Genomic DNA, 6,000 nt, shown 5'->3' with positions numbered 1-6,000 from the left:
AATCCAGTACTTCTTTTCAACATCGTTTTGTTACATTAAGAATAGCACTCATGTTTTGCTATAAGCTCACAGTTAATATGGCTAATATAAATGCCATGTTTAGTTTGGTATATCTAAGCTTGTTTGCTGCCATGGCCATAATCTGGTTTCAAAGTGAATAGATTCATTTGGATCAACAGTCCCCCCAGGGGTAAATGCTTAAATGTATTCAGCCTTCTTAAGAGTTGAAAACATCAATATCTTCATAAAGACACTTTGATTTGTATTGGCTAAGGTTGTGCTGCTAATTCATATACGTCATTGTTTACTTCACAGAGCTTTTAACATGATATTTGATTTATAGAAATAGTGATTCAATTTCTACAAAGAAGTGGTAGGAAAAGACCTCCCCCTGAGATTCTTACTTTAGCTCAGAAATGCTGAAAGTCAGAGGAAGCCTGACATTGCAATACAAAAATTGCTCAATAAATGTTCATGTGCACTACGTATTTTACTTGCTTAGTAACAGGTAATAGCAATGTAGATCTATCAGATAAGGGATAATCAATTATCTAAACATGTTGCTAATGTAACTGCAGTAAAACCCTTGATTTGTATCTTTGCAGAAAGTGTCTATGAAGTGCATTTCTCCTGCTCTACTCTGTACACGTCAGTAAGAAACTTGTTTAAAATAAGGAAAAAATTCTGAAGGTTTTGTTTATTATTCTTTTTGTCCTGGTTTCAGTTGAGATAGAGTTAATTTTCTTTATAGTGGCTGGTATGGGGCTATGTTTTGGATTTGTGCTGAAGACAATGTTTATAATACAGAGATGTTTTAGTTGTTGCTGTACTAGTCAAGGACTTTTCAGCTTCCCATGCTCTGCCAGGTGCAGAAGAAGCTGGGAGGGGACACAGCCAGGATAGCTGATCCAAACTGACCAAAGGGCTATTCCATACCACATGACGTCATGCTCAGTATCTAAAGCTGGGGAAGAAGAAGGAAGGGGGGACATTTGGAGTGATGGCATTTGTCTTCCCAAGTCACCGTTACGCGTGATGGAGCCCTGCTTTCCTGGAGATGGCTGAACACCTGCCTGCCCATGGGAAGGAGTGAATTAATTCCTTGCTTTGCTTTGCTTGTGTGCGCGGCTTTTGCTTTCCCTATTAAACTGTTTTTATCTCAACCCTCAAGTTTTCTTACTTCTGCTCTTCCGATTCTCTCCCCCATCCCACCGAGGGGGAGTGAGTGAGCGGCTGCGTGGTGCTTAGTTGCCGGCTGGGGCTAAACCACGACAGTCCTTTTTGGCACCCAACGTGGGGCCCGAAGGGTTTGAGATAATGACAGATTTGATTGGAATGTGCCAGATGATAGAATTTATAGCTGTTATTGCTGTTTAGCTATTAATCAGCAGGCTTCTCTGCTTGCCATAGGCTTGCTTGCCTTACTGTACCTTAGAGTCTAGGGCTCGTTAGTGGCTGCTTTTTGCTTTTGCTGCCTGCCGTGCTGCTGTACTGCTGATCACCTTACTCTGCTGTGCCTGGGAACATTTTGATAACAGCAATGGCCTTGCGCCTGGGCTGGCAGATGGCCAGGGCATCGCTGCTGTTTCTGTGCTGCTGTACTGGACAGGCTGGAACTCTGGTGTGAACTCGAGTCGAAGGGACTGTGACCTGTGGATGAATCCACGTGGGAGCAGGACACCCCGAAGCGTCTGTGCCCATGGATTAGCCCATGCCAGAGCAGGTATACCTTGAAACGTCTGTGGCCATGGTTATGTCTGTGCCACAGCAGGTATACCTCTGAAGGGATTGTGGTCCAAGGATAAGTCCACACTGGATAAGGTATACCTCGAAGCATCTGTGGCTGTGGATAAAGTCCATGCTGCAGCAGGTACACCTCAAAGCATCAGTGGCTGTGCATGAGGCCATGTTGGAGCAAGTTTACTTCTGAAGGTACTACATTCTGTGGATAAGTCCAAGCTGGAGCAGGGGCAAGGGGAGGAGTTCATTGCAATGTTAAACCTGATGGTCTGTCCAAAGGGACCAGGGGTGGAGATTGTAATGGAAATACCTTTAAATGGTTGTATCCCGGGATTTGAGTTGCATGTTGTGGGAATTACTATAGCAGGAACCCCTTGTTGCTAGCCAGGCTAGGAGCAAGGGGAGGAGTTCATTGCAATGTTAAACCCTATATCCTGGTCCAAAAGGACCAGGGGTGGACATTGTAATGGATATACCTTTAAATTGTTGTAACCCATGATTTGAGTTGCATGTTATAGGAATTACTACAGCCGGAACCACCTGAACAAATGGAGGAGAAGCCTTGCAAGAAGCAGTGCAAGTGCAGCAGTGACCTGACCTGAGCTGGCTTTGGTGCCCAATAACTCCAAGCAACACACCACCTCTCCTGTCCTGAGTAACAACCATAAGAGATGAAGCCCAAAGTCATGGACTAAATGAACTCAGTGGACATTTTGTGGACATTTATGGACATTTTACAAATATTTTGTAGGGGTGGTCCATAGACTAAGGGAATGATATGTGTGTATTATATCAAAGGATGGGAAGGGTGACGGTGGGTAATGAGAATGTATTGGATAGTGTGAGACCTGAGCATGACGTAAATGGTATGGAATAAGGGGTGGATACTGTCCTGGTTTCAGTTGAGATAGAGTTAATTTTCTTTATAGTGGCTGGTATGGGGCTATGTTTTGGATTTGTGCTGAAGACAGTGTTGATAATACAGAGATTTTTTAGTTGTTGCTGTACTAGTCAAGGACTTTTCAGCTTCCTGTGCTCTGCCAGGTGCAGAAGAAGCTGGGAGGGGACACAGCCAGGATAGTTGATCCAAACTGACCAAAGGGCTATTCCATACCACATGACGTCATGCTCAGTATCTAAAGCTGGGGAAGAAGAAGGAAGGGGGGACATTTGGAGTGATGGCGTTTGTCTTCCCAAGTAACTGTTACGCATGATGGAGCCCTGCTTTCCTGGAGATGGCTGAACACCTGCCTGCCCATGGGAAGTAGCGAATGAATTCCTTGCTTTGCTTTGCTTGCGTGCGCGGCTTTTGCTTTACCTATTAAACTGTTTTTATCTCAACCCTCAAGTTTTCTTACTTTTGCTCTTCCGATTCTCTCCCCCATCCCACCGAGGGGGAGTGAGCGAGCGGCTGTGTGGTGCTTAGCTGCCGGCTGGGGCTAAACCACGACACGGGGGAAGCACACTGTCACACTGAGATACTGGTTTGTAGAGGTGGGGAGCAGGACATATCCTCTTTGAATTGTTGGACCTCCCGGGACAGTTTCTCCACAGCCGAGATGCAGGCCCCTAGGGAGGAAGAGAGACTTTTTTCATATTGCCACAGTTGGCCAGCCAATTCATCTACTCTTTGTCCCTCTCTGTCTTTCCAGGTCATTACTGCCAATGAGTTGGCATGCGACGATGGTGTGTTCCATACCAACTTCTGCCACATGGGTCTTGTGCACTGGACTTCATCTGGATCTTTGGATAACTGCTCGTTGTCCAGGTCACCATAAATCACCTCCAGCACGGCTAATTCCTTGAGGTACTGGATACCTCTCTCCATGGTGGTCTACTTGCGTAGGTGACATATAACATCTTCCTTGAAGGGATATCTTTCCTTCACACCTGACAGGAGTCACCTCCAGAGGCTGAGGGCTGGTGCCCCTTTTCAAATTGCTTTGTCAATGCCCCCTTCCCTAGAAAGGGATCCCAGCTGCTTGTTTTTCCCTACCCTCTAATTCCAGGCTACTGGCCCCGTTATCCCAGCATTGGAGCAGCCAGGTGACAATGTACTCAGCTAGACGACGGCTGAAATCTTTTCGCATATCTCACAGCTCACTCAGGGACAGGGATCGGGTGGTTACTGCCTCATTTATGAGTTATTCCTCCTAGGATCATAGAATCATGGAATGCTTTGTATTGGAAGGGACCGTTACAGGTCATCTAGTCCAACCCCCCTGCAAGAGCAGGGACATCTTCAACTAGATCAGGTTGCTCAGAGCCCCATCCAACCTGACCTTGAATGTTTCCAGGGATGGGGCCTCCACTACCTCTCTGGGCAACCTGTTCCAGTGCCTCACCACCCTCACTGTAAAAAATTTCTTTCTTAAATCCACTCTAAATCTGCCCTCCCTTAGTTTAAAACCATTGCTCCTTGTCCTATCACAACAGGCCTTGCTAAAATGTTTGTCCCCTTCTTTCCTATAGGCCCCCTTGAAGTACTGGAATGCTGCTATAAGGTCTCCGCACAGCCTTCTCTTCTCCAGGCTGAACAACCCCAACTCTCTCAGCCTGTCCTCGTAGGAGAGGTGCTCCAGCCCTCGGATCATTTTCGTGTCTCTCCTCTGGACCCGCTCCGACAGCTCCATGTCCTTCTTATGCTGAGGGCTCCAGAGCTGGACACAGTACTCCAGGTGAGGTCTCATCAGAGCAGAGTAGAGGGGCAGAATCACCTCCCTCGACCTGCTGGTCACGCTTCTTTTGATGCAGCCCAGGATATAATTGGCTTTCTGGGCTGCGAGCGCACATTGTTGGCTCATGTCCAGCTTTTCGTCCATCAGTACCCCCAAGTCCTTTTCCACAGGGCTGCTTTCGATCACATCATCCCCCAGCCTGTAATGATATTGGGGGTTGCCCTGACCCAGGTGTAGGACCCTGCACTTGGCCTTGTTGAACCTCATGAGGTTCACCTGGGCCCACTTCTCCAGCTTGTCCAGGTCCCTCTGGATGACATCCCGTCCTTCTGGCATGTTAACTGCACCACTCAGCTTGGTGGTGTCTGCACACTTGCTGAGGGTGCACTCGATCTTGCTGTCAATGTCATTGATGAAAATATTGAACAGCACTGGTCCCAGTACAGACCCCTGAGGGACACCACTCGTCACTGATCTCCATCTGGACATTGAGCCGTTGCCCACTACCCTCTGGATGCGACCATCCAACCAATTCCTTATCCACTGAACAGTCCACCCATCAAATCCTTCTCTCTCCAATTTAGAGAGGAGGATGTTGTGGGGGACCGTGTCAAAGGCTTTACAGAAGTCCAGATAGATGACATCCATTGATTTTCCCTTGTCCACTGATGTGGTAACTCCCTCGTAGAAAGCCACTAGCTTGGTCAGGCAGGACTTGCCCTTGGTGAGGCCATGCTGGCTGTCTCGAATCCCCTCCCTGTCCTCCATGTGCTCTAGCATAGCTTCTAGGAGGATCTGTTCCATGATCTTCCCAGGCACAGAGGTGAGGCTGACAGGTCAGTAGTTCCCAGGGTCCTCCTTTCTACCCTTTTTAAAAATGGGTGCAATGTTTCCCTTTTTCCAGTCACCATGGACTTCACCTGACTGCCATGACTTTTCAAATATCATGGAGAGTGGCTTGGCAGCTACATCAGCCAATTCCCTCAGGACTCTGGGATGCATCTCATCAGGTCCCATAGACTTATATATGTTCAGGTTCCTCAGGTGGTCATGAACCTGATCTTCCCTTACAGTGTGATGGGCTTTACCCCCCTGGTCCCCGACATGTTGTCCATTGACTCGGGAGGGGTGAGGAGAGCGGTTGCCACTGAAGACTGAGGCAAAGAAGTTGTTGAGTACCTCAGCCTTCTCCTCATCTGAAGATTACCTCTTCCTCCTCCTGTTCTCGTGATGGTCCTGCTTCGGAGTAGTCTGCCTCATCCACTTTTTCCCTTAGTAGGGGAAGAGTTCTTCCCTTACTAAACAAGCTGACTTTCGCTTCCAGGATTTCTTCTTGTGTATAGGGGTGACTGATACCGGCACAGGTTGGTTCTCTGGTTCATCTTCAGTGCCTGTCGCAGGGTTTTGAGTAGTCACAGTGCCTGTTGCCGGGGTTGGAGTAGCCGCGATGCCTGTTGTTTTGTCGTCAGATCCAGAGACCTTCTCTTCCCCTTGAGGGTTCTGAATAGTGTTGAACAGGGCTCGGTAGGCTTGGGCCAGGCCCCAGCATGTTGCAGTGATTTGTGTCTCTCTGGAATTGCCA

General features: G+C 47.8%; 1 long non-coding RNA gene across 1 annotated transcript in view; it reads left to right on the top strand.

Moving 5' to 3' along the window:
• The first annotated feature begins 1,485 nt into the window (after positions 1 to 1,485).
• Positions 1,486 to 6,000, top strand: part of LOC142403061 (uncharacterized) — a 66,246-nt gene continuing 61,731 nt past the window's right edge. Inside the window, exon 1 of the long non-coding RNA XR_012773585.1 lies at positions 1,486 to 1,854. This is a non-coding gene — a long non-coding RNA (uncharacterized LOC142403061). The remainder of the gene's footprint in view (positions 1,855 to 6,000) is intronic.

The sequence above is a fragment of the Mycteria americana genome, assembly GCF_035582795.1.
Source record: "Mycteria americana isolate JAX WOST 10 ecotype Jacksonville Zoo and Gardens chromosome W unlocalized genomic scaffold, USCA_MyAme_1.0 Scaffold_32, whole genome shotgun sequence".
NCBI classification, from domain to species: Eukaryota; Metazoa; Chordata; class Aves; order Ciconiiformes; family Ciconiidae; genus Mycteria; species Mycteria americana.
The sequence above is the reverse complement of the archived record's forward strand: the minus strand, read 5'-3'. Positions and strand labels throughout refer to the sequence as shown.